Source organism: Gobio gobio, assembly GCF_949357685.1.
Source record: "Gobio gobio genome assembly, chromosome: 17".
NCBI lineage: Eukaryota > Metazoa > Chordata > Actinopteri > Cypriniformes > Gobionidae > Gobio > Gobio gobio.
In genome coordinates this window covers 4062149-4080720 of record NC_137110.1, presented here as the reverse complement: position 1 = coordinate 4080720, position 18572 = coordinate 4062149, and the positions used below count along the sequence as shown (strand labels likewise).

Genomic DNA, 18572 nt, shown 5'->3' with positions numbered 1-18572 from the left:
GCAAGCCCAGCCCAGGTGAGAAAAAGTAACGCAAAAGTAACGCAAAAGTAACGTAACGCATTACTTTTCTTAAAAAGTAACTAAGTAACTCAATTAGTTACTTTTTAAGGGAGTAACGCAATATTGTAATGCATTACTTTTCAAAGTAACTTTCCCCAACACTGGTCCTACGTCACCGGACTAATCTTCACGCTACTTTAGACCATGATGGAAACGCGGACAGCAGCAGGTCTGGGAAAGAAAAAAAGAGTACCTGGGACAAATTAATCCGGGTCATTTCGGTGGAAATGAGGCTTATGTTGTGTGGTACTGAAATCCACTAAATGCATAACAGGTTATATTTATGTGAAATAGGCAGCAGTGCCATGTTTGTTTAGGAAAACACTAAGTTAAATGTTAAAATGTCAGCAACAAATTGTACATTTACTTTGTTACAGTCAGAAAGTGAAAAACATCTGATGAAAAAAAAAAAACATTGTTAGAAGAACTGTAATGGTATTATGAAGTACTCAAGTACCCAAATGGAAATACTTGTACTTGGTCTGAAAAAAAGTGGTATCGGTGCATCCCTAATTCAAAGCAAGTCAATAGGCAGGGCAGAACCAATAAGCTAAAACCTAATAGCCTATTATAAACAGATTTCCTCACTAAAAAGTTAGTCCACAAGCCAGAAAGTTCGTTACTACGGCAGGCGTGTGCAAGTGCACTTAGTCCGACGAGACAGGAAAATGCACGCCCGATGCATGGTCCAAAAGAGTAATGGGTGTGTTTTAGGCGTATCGTGCAATAAACCAATCAGAGTCTCATCTCCCATTCCCTTTAAAAGCCAGTGGCGCTCACGCCAATTTGCAAGCGGAAAGACTGAACGCTTCTCCAGAGAAGAATCTTTTTTTTTTTTGCATTGTGCACCCGCCTTATAGGTTTATATTACTACCACGCCCTTTAAATAACACAAAAAATACTGCGCTATTGACTTCAGAGCAGGTTTTTATAGGTCAAGTTAGACATGTGCCTATAAACGGTAATACGATATATCACGATAATGAACATGCGCAATATTGTTATTGTGGGCAATAATTATATATTACGAATTATTCAGATTTTTAGAATGCATTAAGAATACTTTACCCATCTACCATTTAAAATGAACAACACTGATGTAAACAAACACAATGTGCATGAGCAATGCATGAACGAGTGAAGGAGACGCACATTCACTCTCTGACAGCAGATGGCGCTGATGGAACAGCAGAAATGCAGCCGTTTCACTGGAAACCTCGTAAACAAAGCAGACTCGCGTTACTAAACAGTATTTAAACGTTTCAAACAGCCAGTTTTCTGTTTTTGCTACAGTGCTCATCACATCATCAAATACTTAACACTCAAAGTTTTATTTTCATCTATTTTCAAACTTAAACATTTTATATTTTAATCTGGACTACATGGCCTAGATATTGTTTGAATATGTTCTGATTATTTATTGTTCAGTCACACTTTACAATAAGGCTCCATTATTTAACATAGTTAAACGGACAATAAAAAAAACACTTCTAAAGCATTTATTAATCTTAGTTAAATGTAAATTTTAGCATTTAGTAACATTATTAAAATCAAAAGTATTACTGTTATTTAACGGAACTGAGCTAACATTAACAGTTGTATTTTTTCTCTGATGTTCTCAAAAAATAATAACTTTGTAACAAATGTTGCCATTTGCTCTTTGTTAATGTATTAACTAACATTAACTACTAGTGAGGCCTTATTGTAAAGTGATCGTTTTTTATAATTCTTTTGCACTTTAAATCTGTTTGAAACATTTGTTTACTTTATACATTTTTGTGTATTGCTTCATTATATTTAAATGTTCAGTTCTTTTTGTCATAAGAAAAGTTATTCTGCTGCACGATTATGACAAATCATAATTGTTGATTATTCCCTTGAAATTGTAATTGCGATTATTAATTACAATTATTCTATAGCATTAAGCCTCAAAAGTCAAATATACGTTGGTTTCTTTAAATAAAAAAAGTAAAAATATGCAATGCATTATAAATGTTATACTAAAAATAAAAACAATGGGGAAAAAACTTAAGATAACCTGTTGAAAGAAAAAAAAACATTAAGTACACAGAATAACATAAGCGCACTATTTTTTTGCAATTGCGATTACATTTTATTGAACGATTACATAATTGTGGCATCCGTAATTGTATTCACGATTACAAATTCGATTAATTGTGCAGCCCCAAGTTATAGTATGACCACTTTTTTGCAACTTATTTCAATACCGTGATAAAAGCTTCAACAATTAATCGCAACATGAAAATTATATACCGTCACATGCCTAGGAGCAGTCGTTTTAAGTTCCTCAAAATAGCAACGTAAACGACTAGTACTTTCCAAGTTGACTAGCAGCAACACTATCGTTTAATTGACTAGTCTGTCCAAATGCAAATCCATTTGTGCTTCTTATGAGAAGTATGGCGAATACTTGGGAGTACGTTTACTATCGGGATTTGTTGTGTGTTGCGCCAAAGTAGACAACATCACTGATTATAATAGGTTCTATTGTCTTTTGTCGCATCACATCGAGCCAGAGAAAGACAAATAGCTATTAAATATAACAGCTAGCATTAAAAGTTGATGTCTCTATTGAACAATTAAGCCACTAACTATTGTTCGCCTATACAAAGTATATGAAAGAATGATTCCATTCCTTAAAGGGTTAGTTCACCCAAAAGTGAAAATTCTGTCATTAATTCCTCACCCTCATGTCGTTCGACACCCGTCAGACCTCCGTTCATCTTCAGACAGAAATGAAGATATTTTAGTGTAAATCTGATGCTGAGAAAGGCTTCAGATAGGCCTCCATTGGCATTCAGTACATTTACACTCACAAGACCCATAAAAGGCACTAAAAACGTTGTTACAAAGTCCATCTCACCACAGTGGCTCTACAATAATTTTACGATGCGACGACAATAGTTTTTGTGCGCAAAAAAAAATCAAAATAACACCTTTATCCAGCTTGTTCTTGTCTTGCGAATATGACGCAGATCCGGCGTTCGGACACATGACCCAGAAGAGATTTGTTTACAAGCAGAGGAAGACGCGCGTGTCTAAGCTGTTGAATTCTACATTGATCGTGCTTTAGGTCTCGGCGTAGTTCTCAAAATGGGGCTTAAGTGCGCATTTCATGGATTCCCGAACGCTGGCGCTACGTCATATTCTCGCGCATGCGTCGTGGAGACACACACGGAAGACAATAGAAGTTGGATAAAGGCTTTATTTAGATTTTTTTTGCGCACAAAAACGATTGTCGTCGCATCGTAAAATTATTGTAGAGTCACTGTGGTGAGATGGACTTTGTAACGACGTTTTAAGTGCCTTTTATGGGTCTTGGGAGTGTAAATGTACTGAATGCCAATGGAGGCCTATCTGAAGCCTTTCTCAGCATCAGCTTTACACTAAAATATCTTCATTTGTGTTCCGAATATGAACGGAGGACTTACGGGTGTCGAACGACATGAGGGTGAGGAATTAATGACAGAGTTTTCATTTTTGGGTGAACTAACCCTTTAATAATAATAACGATAATAACCAAACGCACTCTGAAACCTTTATAGCCTGTCCGTTTTAATCTTGATTTAGAGCAAACGCACTCAACTGCCAACGGCGAGCCCTTCTAGGCCAGCTCTCATCCTATTAGCGTTCTCAGTGTTTTCACACACCTCTCTCTCTCTCCACAGTGTCATTGACATAATCCTGGGACACGCTTGATTCAGCTCCTTCAGGCAAATCCAGTTAAGACACACTGGGGACACTGATGGGAAGAGCAGCACCTATCCTGCTGACCCAAATCCTTCATGCGCTCAGACAAACGGCTGATGAAGGCAGCTGCTTTAATGGGCCATCCGAGTGTATGCATCTAACGCTGGAGAAAGGCAGCTAATGATGGGATTAATTTTAGAAGTACGTGAAGAGCATGGAAAGGATCGGCTTTGCTGGATAACAACATGTATAAATGTGGCACTGCAAACGTACTCTTACTCCACAAATATATTGTGAAGGCTAATTAAAAGTCTGGTTTATTTTTCTCCATTGTGCTCCTGATGGGGTTTTGGTTTCCTTGCCACTGTTGCCTTTGGCTTGGGTTGCTCAGTTGGGGACACTACATTTTTCAACTAAATATCCAAATAAATCTAATTATTAAACTAAATTAATAATCATATAAACTAAATTACTGATCTAAAGCCCATACTGTCACTGTATGATAATTGAAATGAACTGATGACATTACTTTTTTCTCTGGAATGGCTACACGGCTGAATAAAATTATGCTGCATTATTTTTCTGTTTAACACTGTAAAGCTGCTTTGAAACAATCTGCATTGTTAAAAGCGCTATATTAATAAAGACTTGACTAATTCATTTAAGTACATACTACTTCTGATGGCACTGGTGCATACAAAAAATGTCATTTTTAAATGCATAAATGATTGTAATGCGTCTCTTCAGCAGGCAACTGAACAACTCAACCAGTCCATTTTTTAGCCAATAAAAAAAAAAAAGCTATTTTGCACATCCCAATCCATGTTCTACAAAAGGTTGAATTGACCACTCTCCGCCAACATTATATGACCTACTTAAAAAATGACTTTTAATTCAAATACAGAGCAATTTGCAGCTGCACAATATCATGATTCTCAAGCTGTCGTCATCTTTCCCATTAGCCCGAGCTCAGTTGAGCAGGTTCAAGCTTGAGCAAAGACAGTCCTGATGAACATCAAGACCAAGGAAGGGCTAGGAGGAGAAAGGATGACAATCACACGCTATTCAAGCTGAATGGGTCATCTGAGGACCGCCAAGCAATGATCAATACGTTTGCACTACATACAGAGAAGCCACACATATGCTAGCTATTCCCAGATGTATGTGGTCAGGCAATCTAACCGGAGCACTAAAAATTTGGTTGGATCCATTTCCTGTAATTGCCTTTGCCCTCTGGTGCATTATGTCCTAATTGTGAGATCAATGGTTCCATGTTTGAAATGTGAAAGCTGTGTGAACGAAACAAGGCGGATACGTTTTCCAAAGATAACATTTCTTGAGTTTGTCATGTAGGCCTGGGTGAACAAATGATTACAAAAATGTTACACGCATAACAAACATAGCTTAAAAACCGATACAGACGACAACAGATAAGGAAGCATACTTTAAATTCAAACAAGTCCAAGCTTACAGACAAAATATTGACGAGTGTGTTTAAGACAACAAGCAATTTTACTTCCTTCTACGTGCTGAGAAATTCCCGAGACCTTTAAAAGTTCCTTAAAAGTACTCTGAATTTCTTACCTTATGTGTCTTGCACAAGGCTCCTTTTGTGTTTGACAGCCAGAAAATGTTTCTCTTGGTGAACGTCTTATCCTTTCCTATACACTTGCTTCCTCCTGATTGGCTGACCTCTTAAATGGGCCTGCATCAAGACAATTCGCCTAAGTCCTCTAATCTTGCTGATCAAAATGACATGGTTACAAAGTCCCTCACCTCACCTTCAGTTCTCTTCTAACAGCACAACTCAACATGGACACTACCACAGAAGCACCTATATATATATTAGGGATGCCACAATTCTCAATATAATATTGAACCGTTTGGTACGGCATTCACGGTTGAATACACGCTTGTGAATTGATGTTTTTTCGGTTTTGCATTTAATTAATTATTTTTCTACAAATTCTATAATTTGCCTCCATCCCAATACTGAACAACGCGACATACATCACATCACAGGCTAGTGGTGGAGTTATACTCACAGAACACTAGAGTTATTCACAATCACCAAAGTTGATGCGTTTTAAAGCCTTGCCGGTTTCATTCGCGTGCGCGGTTTTAACATGCGCTTTTCAGAGCGCGCGCACTAAACGCCTGTCAAACACGTGAATACTGGACTAAGTAGTCGTCTTACTGCGCTAATACACACAAGGTTAACATAAACACAGTCGGTTATGTCTAAAGTAAAAAGTAAAATTGCAATCGTGTCTGTATATTAGATGTGTAGAGGTCTTAAACTGACAGCAGCGTAGACAGTGAACACGCGGTCCTTAAAGGGACAGTTCACCTCTAAAATTATGTCATTATTTACTCACTCTAATATTGTTTCAAACCTATATTCATTTCTCGATGACAGAATTTTCAGTTTTGAGTGAAATATCCCTTTAATGTTAATATAACAACAAAAGACAAAGAGAAAATCACTCACTGCTCTTGACTGAAAAACTAATACAGTAGCTAAGAATCAATGTTTATTTTATAGTGAAGTCTATGCAGTGTTTTATTTTTACATTCATTCATTCAATTTCATACTTAAATGCTGCTGTACAGCTCTGAGCTGCCAGTGTAAATCTTTATATATATTTATTTTATATTATCCAATACACTAGGAATGTGTACAAGGGTTTTTATTAAGTAAAGTTTTAAGTTTAAGTAAGGTTTTTCAATTCTTTTAAGTAAAATAAAGAAAGAGTATTGCAATAAAAAAATAGTATTTTTTCTCTTTAACCTCTTGCGGTTCCTGTCGCCTAAGAATAGAATAACAAAATTTATGTGACAAGCCATCAGAACCGAACCGAACCGAAAACCGTGGGTAAAAACCGAGGTATGTATTGAACCGTGGACTAACTGTATTGTTGCATCCCTAATATATAATATAAGTATTCGACACAGACAGCGTTTTAATGTATAAAATGTGTGTAACCGTTACTAGTTGATTCGTGTGATCAACCCACTCCTGTACGTCCTTTACATAATCATCAGACGATCTGTTCTCAGTGAACCGCAAAGATGCGCGATGAAGCGATAGATGGCACTAACGCACGATTTTAGTTTTAGAAGACGCTGTGCTACTTCAATGCATTGCAGGCTCGTCAAAACTGAACGTAGCTTTTGGTCGCACTACACCGCTACTAGTTAGCTACAGGAAAAGCAACTGAGCTACTGGCAAGCTACTGAAAAATGTAGTTATGTTAGTAGTAGTTAGCTACTCCCCAACACTGCTTACCGGTGCGTTCACACCAGACGTGACTTGCGCGAATAAATCGTGCTATTCACGCGTCATTAGATGCTTCAACATTTTGAGTCTACTCACTTAATTCGTGAGTCACTTCACAACTAGGGTTGGGTACCGTTCACATTTTAACCTGTACTGGTACCTTTTTTCGGTACTTTAGGGATGTTTACATCAATAACTGTAAAGAACCTGCAAGTCATTTATAAAAGTGTTATTGACATTATGCCAGAGCTGCTCTGCTCTCTGTCTGCCATTGTCTGTGATGTTTGATTACTGTAATATTTACAGGTAAATAGTAGGCTACTAGCTACTTCATTTAATTCATAAAAACAACCATATTATTATTTTTTCTTTTTAATTTAAATTTCTATGAAAAGATTTCCCACAAATTATGTGTGTTCTATTTTCTGGTAATCAAATGAAGACATAAGACATTAATTTAATTGACCTTTTTTGAGCTTTAGCTAGCTTGTAGTCTCAATAGTGTATAGCTAAAATTGAGTAAAGAGCGTTTTTTACAACTTACCAGATTGTCCGACCATTGAACATTGATTCAACCGATTCGTTCAAAAAGCAGATTCATTCAGTAAGGAAACGCACAACAGAGACACACAACAGTGCTGTGGCTATTTACATTGGCGAAACAAAACAGCAAAAACAGCCAATAACGGTGTCTAAAATATAAAATGTAAGTAATTTAGAGATGATCCGATACCCTTTTCCCTTCCCGATACCGATACCTGGGTTCAGGTTATTGTGTGTGTGTGTGTATTTGACCATTCAAGCACAATAAGCTGTGAAAGAGGACCGAATTTGGGATCTGCGCTTGAGCTTCGGGAGTCCTTTTTCACTCCTTATTTTGATTAATAACACTAACTACATGTGCTGAAGCAGTAAGTGAACTCCAGGAAACTGAAGCGCTTTGTTATGCCATTTACACCTGGTTTTAAGAAGCATTTTGATCAATCAGATCACAAGTTGACGACGCTAAATACAGGTGTAAAACGATTCCAGAGGTAGTGGAAAACACTTCTTTCATAGTGTAACACTAATGTGGTCAAATGTGCCGAACAGCCCCTTAAAGTCTCCCTACTCTCCTCCTACTGACCTAATGCTAAACATTATGGGATGACTAGCCAGACCGGATTTAAACTTTGTCGGCTGGAGACCCAAGTTTGGTTTGAAGATGAAAAACGTCCCAAACACAATGTTCTCTCACATTCCTGATCTCTAACACACACTCACAGCGTTCGCTGGTCTTGTGTCTGTCAGAGCAGAAACTAAAGCGGATGCTCTCCGTGTGTTTTTATAAGCGTGTTCTAGGGGTGCTCCGATCGATCGGCAACCGATCTCGATCGGTCGATAATCGCTTTGGGATGATTGATCGGCGGTCTCCAAAAAGGCCGATCTCATGAACCGATCTCATGCTGACGACACAAACCCGCACCTGCCGTGAGAGCGAGGGCATGATATGCAGCGACACCGTCTCATTCTCTTTCCAGCGCGGGTAAAATAATTATAATGCTGAAGGTGAGGTACAATTCATATTTCTATATTAAATAACTTACGCAGTCATTTGAAAACTTTCTGTGGGACGTAAGTTCACAAACAGCGAGCGTGAATCACCGCGTGCGCGCTCTCTCTGCCTTTCAAAATGCTCAAATGGCTTCACATCATCGCATCTGCACTAACATCGAGCTGCTCAGTTGACAGGATTTGCCACTTTGCACAATCGAGGCAGTGTCGCATCACAAAAGTTTACCATTTGCATTTATTTAAGTCTTGCCAGTCTCAACCGCTCAGCACTAGCGCGCTCTCCAGACCGTGTACGCGCACACACACACACGCCATCTCACAAAAAGCTTGCGAGTACAAATTGCGCTGAAACGGTCAGATACACACAAATGTATGTACTAAATGACCGTCTTGACGAGTGTGCACGTAAACCCCGTCGTGACTCGCGAGTGAACGTTTGTGCAACTGTAACCGTATCCGTGTTCGCTCTTAAAGTGACAGCTGTCGAATAAACTGCTGCTGTCTCTGAGTTTCTTTGTCTTGTGTTGTTTGATGAACCTTTATGACACTCACTGCTCTTGAATGACTTTTGCTTTTGCAACCTTAAGTGTAAGGATTAATCTAATTTAATTTATTCAGGGAAGACCAATATTAATTTACATTTGATTTCTTATTAAATGTCTTTAGTATTTTTTACCTCAATACTAATGTTAGACCTACCTGAATTTTTTTTTTAAAAAACAAAAATGCACTGCATGATCAAATATTTAGCTGAGATAATTATATACATTTATGTGGGAAAGATGGCCTACAGTAGCCTTAAGTTATCTCATTTTCTAAAATAAACACTTGGTGGTTCTCCTTAATTTAGAGTTAGTTTCATTTCTACAAATGGTGCAAACTCTGCAAGATTATAGATAAAAGATTCCCATTCCCCTGCCATTCTGTGATCGGCAATCGGCAGATCATGATCTTGGTGTTCGGTAATCGGCCCCAAAAATGCTGATCGGAGCATCTCTAGCGTGTTCATATGTAAATTACACGAGCTGATTCTGTCCATTAGATCAAAGATCTGAAAAGACCCTCCCCTTGAAGAAATCAGGACAGAAGTGTTTGAAAGTGGACAAAAGAGACGGATTAAAACACCGGTGTCTCCCTCGTCTACTTGTGATATTGACTGAGAAGTCATTCTCCATCACAGGTAAGTTGTCTTTGTATGATTTCATGTGGTGGTAGGATTGATTGATTGATTGATTGATTGATTGATTGATTGATTGATTGATTGATTGATTGATTGATCCCATAGAAGGGAGAGATAGACCCGGTGGTACCAGACAAATATTTTTAAAGTAAACCTGACTCTCCATTTTCTTCCACTCCAGATAGGGGTTATACTATATACATTTTTTTATTTTACTCACTTACGAATATTTAAATTCCATTTCTGTGTAAAACACTTTGAATTGCCACTGAGTATGAAATGTGCTATACAAATAAACTTGCCTTGCGCTCCGATCGACCAAAACATCTTTACACCAGGTGTAAACAGAGCCTTAATTGTGCTCAAGTTAAAATAAGTTCAACTTTTAAAAACGTTGTTTCTAGACCTTGAGCTTGCGTCTCGTCTGCGTCTTTTAACAGCAAAAACGCGCTCCGTGTGAACCAGCCACAACTCCTAAAAACACGCCAACTAAACCCAATGAATTCACAACGTTTTATAACAATAGTGTTCCCTTCATAATAGGGCTGGGTATTGACAAATTTCACATTTCGTTTCAATTTCGATTCACAAGCTTGCAATTCGATTTGATATTGATTATTTTGGATATATATCAGGTACAATACATGGCAAATTTTCTCACAAAAAAACAAAATTCTCTTAACTAATGTTGTAAACTATGGCAATCAGTTGTAGCCTACTATAATATTGAAGGTAAAAATTAATGGATTTGTATACAAACACTTAAAATTTATATTAATAAAGTTATATGAAATGTAAACATTTAAATGGTGGCTGTCATAAAAACTTGCCAGATTTATTAAACATGCATTAAACATGAATAACATAAATGATAAAGACATGAGAGCGTGTTTTATATTAATGCAGAAAGTGTTAGTTACGCCCCTAAAGTTTCTAAATGCGCTCCTAAATTATTAAACTTAATATAAATCAGATATATATATATACACAAATAAACACATTACAACTTACAATTGCACAAAACAAAATGCTGCAAATGCACAAGCAAACTTATGGTCACGAATGTGGCTAAAACACAGGCGTACAAAGAATTCACAATGTTCTTTTACAGTAGTGTTTTTATTATAATTTTATGTTGTCTATGTATTTTCCTTTTAAAAATGATTCCAATCTTAATATTTCAAGCGATTCAAACCCATTATGTTGAACAGTGCGCGTCTGAAGCGTCTCAGCTGAGGGAAATAATACATTATTTATCAGCTTTTATATATATATATCGGCCAATTTTTCTTATCGCGTTGATAATGATAACAATTAAAAATGAACATGTATCAGCCAATACCGATATGGTGGCCGATATATCATGCAACCTATGCATGATATCAGACCTATGCATATATATATATATATATATTATAATTGGCTGGGCGGTATATAGAGTTTGTACATTATATCAGATAAATACTTGTTGTGTTTAATGCGTTTGAGATGTGGTGCTTTCCTCAGTGCATAAGTTACATTTCTCAGGTATATTCTCCATCTGTAAATGTTAGAAAGTCATGCAAATATGTCCATTTTGCTGCCAGGAGAGGACGAGCCTTCTCTACAAGTGAATCTCCGCTAAAATTCAGGCTTTCGTGAAGGAGCGCCGCCACAAGCGCAATAGACTAGGAACTAAAATATACATATTTCTCAAATATTTGTTGTTGGACAATAAATGTGCCATATGTGGAATTTTAAACCTACAAGTCAGAATATATTTTTATGAAAGTGACCATTATAATGGGGTAATCAAATATAGGCTAACGCTTGGGTTTTAATTTAAATTTTTGGTATTTAATTTTGTTTTTAGATTGTAAACCCCCTTTTTGCACATAATATATTGCATAGCCTAAATTACATTCACTGTATTTGTTTATAGCCTTCAATATTAACATTGTTTTTAGGACATCATTGGGCGGGATGTGAAATTAATTTTGTTGTATCCAAATAGAAAGAATTCCGGGGTATGTATCGCCATTCAGCCAAAATATACAGAGATTTTATTTTTTTGGCCATATCTTCCCAGCCCTAATTATTTATTTATATAATTTCGGTTGCCGAACATTTGGTGCATCCCTAATACATAGGGATGCACCAAATGTTCGGCAACCGAAATTATTCGACCGAAAATTGCACTTTCGGTGTCAGGAAAAGGCCGAATAAATTTTACCGAAAAATGAGGTTTTTGAAGACATGATCAAATATAGCAACCAACTTAAAGAAGGCTTTAAAGTGTCAGAGAAAGACGCAGAAATGGCCGTTTGCAGACACTGTTCTGCTGAATTGTCTAAGCACCCTCAAAAGCAAGCAAGAGCACCCTCAGCTGATACTGTAATAATATATTGGCAAATGCTCCAGTGCATATTTGTGTCTGTAAAACGTCAAATATATCCATTTACAACGTGACATAGTTGTTCATCTCTTGTACGCAACGGTCAATGGGCCCTATTCTAACGATCTGAAACGCAATTGTCAAAGCGCGAAGCGCAAGTAACTTTGTGGGCGGGTCTCGGCGCTGTTGCTATTTTCCCGGCGGGATAAATGGCTCTTGCGCCCGGCGCAAATCTAAAATGGGTTGGTCTGAAGTAGCTTCATTATTCATAGGTGTGGTTTGGGCGTAACGTGAATAAACCAATCAGAGCGTCATCCAACATTCCCTGTAAAAGCAGGTGCGCAAGTTCCATTATGGATTGCTATTATTATGGCGTATTTACCAGGCGCACGCCAGTAGCGGTTCACAGCCGAGGAGACTGATGTGCTTGTAAGAGCAGTGAAAGACAGAGAAGTGAAGTTGTAATGTTGTACATTATGGTAAAGGTGATTTCACAGTCTTTTTTTTTCAGTCTTTCAGTCGATTTTTTTTCCTGGTTCTTGACGGACAAACCAATTTGTCAGATGTCCTTATATACATATATGTCTTGCCACTATTGGGCAAACAGGTCTTATCCTTAATTATTACAATTAGCCTGAATAATTTGTAAGCTAGATTTATGCCTATTTTTTCACATCTTCGTGGCACACCACAATGATTTCCGTCATCTCATGTGTTAATATTTTTTTAGTGTAACAATTTATGATTTGCAAAAATAACTGTTGCATCTGTGTAGATTACATGAGCAAAGTGTATGCGCGTTGTGCACGCTATACATTATGGTCAAGCATGCGCCCTTAAAATAGCATAATGAACAACGCGCAACGCACCACTGACTTTAGACTAGGTTTTTTCTGGTCAGTGGCGCAATTGTTTAATGGAACAGCAAAATAGCACCAGGGATTGTTTGCGCCGGAACACGCCTCCTTTTTTGCGCTGAACCGCCCAGGGAGCGCAAGTTCATTCACTAGTTTAGCGACGTGCTTCTGTGGAGGGAAAAGCGCGCTTTGCGCGGGTGCAAAATAGTAATGACACATGCGTCGGTGTACAAAGTCAATTGCGCTGGGTGCAAGATAGGGCCCAATATGTTTAAAGTTACGGTTATACAGGCTCATGAACACACAAACAAAATTTGATTATGATACCCGTAGGCATAATAGGCCTAAGATAAAATGGCCAAATAAAAATATTTTTATTTTACTTTGTTTTATGTTTGTTTGTATAATGTCTGCTGGAATGCTAAACATGTTCAGTGTTAAATAAAGATTTTTAAATTGTAGTTGTGTAATTTTTTTTGAGTAATTTATTTTGAAAGCAAGACAAAATAGTAAAAAAAAAAAAAAGCACATTTATGCAAGGGTGAAAAATTTGTAATAATAAAAAAAAAATATCGAAAAACAGTGTTCGGTATTTGGCTTTTTATTATTATTCGGCCAAGAATTTTCATTTCAGTGCATCCCTAATATAACTACTAAGATATTAACAGCTGCCCTAATCAGAGTAATGCTGATCAATTTACAGATGAACAGTTTATAACAATTACTAACAGTTTATTCTCATTGAAAACAAGATATGGGAGAAAAATAAGCCCGGATAATACAGGCTTACAGTCTCAGTTTAAACAGGACCATACTGACCACTTAAAAAGAAGAGAGATTTAACATTAATATTATCTGATAATGTCAATAAATACAAACATAACACTGAGCAGGGTTCACACTTTTACCGTCTGCTGAAATTAGACTTCATTACTGAATCTTCTGTGCCAAAGCCTCGAGTATAAGACAGCACAAAGCAAAGTCAAATGGTTGAATGCAGTATGGCTGTAACATATGTGCTAGCAGAGCTCAATCTCAGCCTCTCAACAAACACTTGATCAGAGTCAGCTGACTGAGGGACAAAAAGAGAGCTGTAAGAAATGGCCTAAAGGTGCCACAGACTGCGTCTTCCCAGGTCACTTTAGGCCAACTCTCTTAGATCCTTTCAGAAAATATTTATTTTACCAAAACCCTTTGTGAATGATCTGAAAACGATACACACACCGCCCCTGATCTCCAAAACAGAACTTTATTCCGTCAACATAAATTACCCCAAATGTTGAGGATGATGCGGCTTAATAGGCATTAAGAGAAGACAAATAAAACGCATATCGCTAAAGCTGGATCATAGAAAAGACAGTAACCAGCACTATCACTATCCAAGCCTGTAATCCTAAAAGCTAAAATCCACGTACAGTAAATCTGTAATCCCTCTCAGCGTCACTCATGGAAAAACAGCTGTCCAGAGCCGAATCGCCGCTGCCGTTTCAGAAGAGCTTCTACATAATTCATAAAAAAATTAAGTCACTGTTTCAAACCATGAATTACGAAAATAGCCATTTTATAAGATGTCAAAACATCTGAATAACTGCATAACAAAATGGGCGTCAACATGAAAATAAAATAAAAAGATATCCAGAAACTCCATCATCTGAACAGAAATCAATTTTGCCATTACACGCCGCCACTTATCAGCTTCTACGGCGTCCAATGGGAATCAAACTGATGCTTTTAGCTGCCCACAATTGCAATATAAATCAATGTTAGAGTGTATTCAATGCAGACAATGCAGATGGTACACAAGAAGCATTTCCAACATGCAAATGCATGTCAATGGATATCAACTTTTCAATGAAAGGACTAAATGCCTGGCTTTGACAATTATAAAAATCAATAATTGCAGTGCTTCGCCCTTTCACTTTCGTTTTAATTGAATAAAGCATTTAAAATAGCATTATCTAAACAACACACGCTATTGTGAGCTTGACAATACGGAGATCTCTACAAACAATACCAACAGAAGTGCAGAGGGTTTACAAGCACAAGTTTAATATGTCAACACGGCGGAAACTAAATACTATTCGATAGCCGATTATTTATTATATTCTTGTGACGTGGTTCGCATAACAAACCTCCCATCTTTGCACAATCTTTTAATTTGAAAAATATATCCGTTTTATTACTCTGACGAACAGATCTAAAGGATATATCTTCATTTTTTTTGGCAATTTATGGGCTCACTTCCTACTTTTTCACATTTTCTGATTGAGGTAGACTCACTGCTCAAGTCTTTGTTTAATCAGCAATAAAATATGTGAAAATAAATCCTTTCTAATGACTGTTATTAAGTTCAACCAGCTTTCTTTTTTCATTTCTCTTTCTCTTGTTGTCAGTTTCTTTATAGGAATTGTATACCTGTTCTTTTTTCTTTAATTTATCCTCTTCACATACACACATATATATATATATATATACACACATACATACATACATATATATATATATATATAATATATGCTCATTTACATGTTCATATATATGTTATAATTTGATACTGTTTATTCAAGTTATGTAGTAATATTTTCCTCATATATATATATATATATATATATATATATATATATATATATATATATATGTGTGTATGTGCGTGTGTGTGTATGTATATATATATATATATATATATATATATATATATATATATAAATATATATATATATATATATATATATATATATATATATATATATATATGCTCATTTACATGTTCATATATATGTTATAATTTGATACTGTTTATTTAAGTTCAAGTTATGTAGTAATATTTTCCTCATATATATATATATATATATATATATATATATATATATATATATATATATATATATATATATATATATATATATATATATATATATATATATGTGTGTATGTGCGTGTGTGTGTATGTATATATATATATATATATATATATATATATATATATATATATATATAAATATATATATATATATATATATATATATATATATATATATATATATATATATATATATATATATATATATATATATATATATATATATATGCTCATTTACATGTTCATATATATGTTATAATTTGATACTGTTTATTTAAGTTCAAGTTATGTAGTAATATTTTCCTCTATTATGTTGATGTTTATTATTATCATTAATATTATTAATGTTCATATATGTATTGTTATTTATGTTAATATATTCCTAGCTTTGGCAATATTGTATGATTTCCATTAATGCCAATTAAGCAATTATGAATATATACATACACACACACACATATATATACACATCCATACATACATACACATCATTCCTACTGTCTTGAATTTAAATACAAATGTTTTTGAATGCTTCTTTATGTTCTCCTGAAGGTATTTGCACATTTTAAAACATAAAAAATAAACATAGATTGGCGCCTATTTCACAATGTCCTGTAAAATGATGGATATGCAGCTCTTAGTGTCACAAAGAGATTTTAATTTTACCAAAAAGATCAACTTTAGCATCTAAATATTTACAAGGGCTCGTTTATAAAACAAACTGCTGTGTTTATATGCATTTCCTCTCCGTTTCATCGGGTTAAATGAACGGCTTGCTGCTACGAGTGCGGAGAGGAAAGCCGGAGAGAGAAAGAGAGAGAGAGGCTACGGACGCCATCTTGTTCTTGGGCCCCACATTGAAGAATTCATTGATTCCGTTTATTTATTCATGAACGGTGTTCCTTTATCTAAATGCCAAGCGAAGAGAAAGGCAAACTCGATCGGTACGAGGGGAAAGGAGGATGAGGAGGAGGGGGTGCAACATATTTATCCCTTAGCCTATATTTCCCCGACCAATCCCTTAATAGTGACCTCAATACTGAGCCGCTCGCCCGTTCTTAAAATATTCCAGCAGCGATAATAAAGGCCATCAGGCTCCATTCATTTCGCCTATCTGAAGAGCCGCAGCACTTTTTGCTGCATTACTGTGATAAATGTGAGGAGAAAACGCATTTAACATGTCTTTATCACTAGCAAAAGCAGTTTAGGGAGGATCGTAGTGGAGCATCACTGAGATGTCGGGAAGGGAGTCAGTGCAACCCATGTACATGATCACCAAGGCCCTTTAAATAGAGACTAATGGAATCCAATTAGGTTGGTTACACACTTAATGCAATAAAGACTAACACAAGTCGCTTAAACGCACACTGGATTTCACGTAAAGCCATTTTGACACATAAATAAACCCATTGGCACGTAAATACATCTGGAAAACGCACAGTAGATTAGCTAGTGATATTCAGCCAGCTGGTGTAGATCCTACTACACACTCGGTTGAACAAATAAATGACTAATCCTTATTTACCGACTGCAATTGGATCAATATTCAGTAACTTAGCATTTGGCGAACAAAAATCCTCGATTCTGTGAGAGGAAGGCCTAGCTGGGTTGAAAAGCCGAATATTTTGCTTCTGGCACGTTAATTAGCCAGTTAGCCCACAGACAAGCCTCTCAAACTAAAAACCTAGACACGCTATATAAAAAAATATCAACTTTTATTGCTTTTAAAACACCCCTAATCTCACAACTCGACCGAATTCGGTTTGATTTCTGAGGTAACGCCGTTTTGCTAGCAAGCGGGCTCGCGCATAACGGCCTCAAGTGAAGCCAACCGACTTCATTCACACTACAATGACGGGTTAAATACTTTTAAAAGTCGCGATAGTGAATTATACGGGCGAATAACCGTTTAAAATAACTGTTTTTGCCCATTTGCTTAGCATTGTTGTCTATGTAAATCGGTCGGCTAGCCGCTACCTGCGCCTCACCCCACCCCCCTTCATTCTCTATGGTGACCAGCGTTTTATCCAACAAATTCAACCGTTTTAAACCAAACAACCTGTTCCTCACACTTGAAATGAGCATATAGTGTTCCATACCTGTTCTCAGTCGTAAATGGCTTTTGTTTATATGGCATTGACCGAAAAAAACGATGGTGTGGCTGTCAAATCCACGCATCAACGAACAAGACGAGCTAGCTCGCTAACTAGCAGCGGGAGAAGTACCGAATCCACTTCCACAGCGACAAAACTCGCTCCAGCGGGCGGGAAATGAGCCTGTTTGAGGGGGATCTCAACTGCGATGAAAAAATGCAGTCATAAATGTCCAATTAGAGACTTTGGTCAACGAATAAGTCCGTCGGTGGCCACTTCCCGTTGCCTTCCTTGAAGGAGCACTTCTCTCCAGTTGAGTTCACCTCTCATCCGGCCATCAGACGGAGATGGGCGCGGTAACCCTGCAGTCTGCCCTGGGAAACCCCACGCCGCAGCGACACAAACCTTCACAAGACTATTTAGCGCTCACAAATGTACATTTTTGTTGGCTAAACGTCTTTTTGGTTTTACTTGTATTGACAGTCTTGACATTATACAAAATATATACCTTTAAAATCGCTTGAGCAAAGACTGGGGCTATAGTTGTCATACTTTTTTGTTGTAGGGACACGTTTAAAGACAGTTGAACATTTCCACTGTTAA

General features: G+C 36.6%; 1 protein-coding gene across 2 annotated transcripts in view; it reads right to left on the bottom strand.

Moving 5' to 3' along the window:
- gnb1b (guanine nucleotide binding protein (G protein), beta polypeptide 1b) overlaps window positions 1–18343 on the bottom strand; it is a 46984-nt gene extending 28641 nt beyond the window's left edge. The window contains exon 1 of one of the 2 annotated variants that reach the window (XM_079841630.1): window positions 17976–18343. The gene's annotated coding sequence lies outside the window, so the exon portion shown is untranslated. Of the gene's footprint in view, window positions 1–5355; window positions 5477–17975 lie in introns of those variants that run through there. The other variant, XM_079841631.1, reaches the window with a different exon arrangement.
- Window positions 18344–18572: the final 229 nt, after the last annotated feature.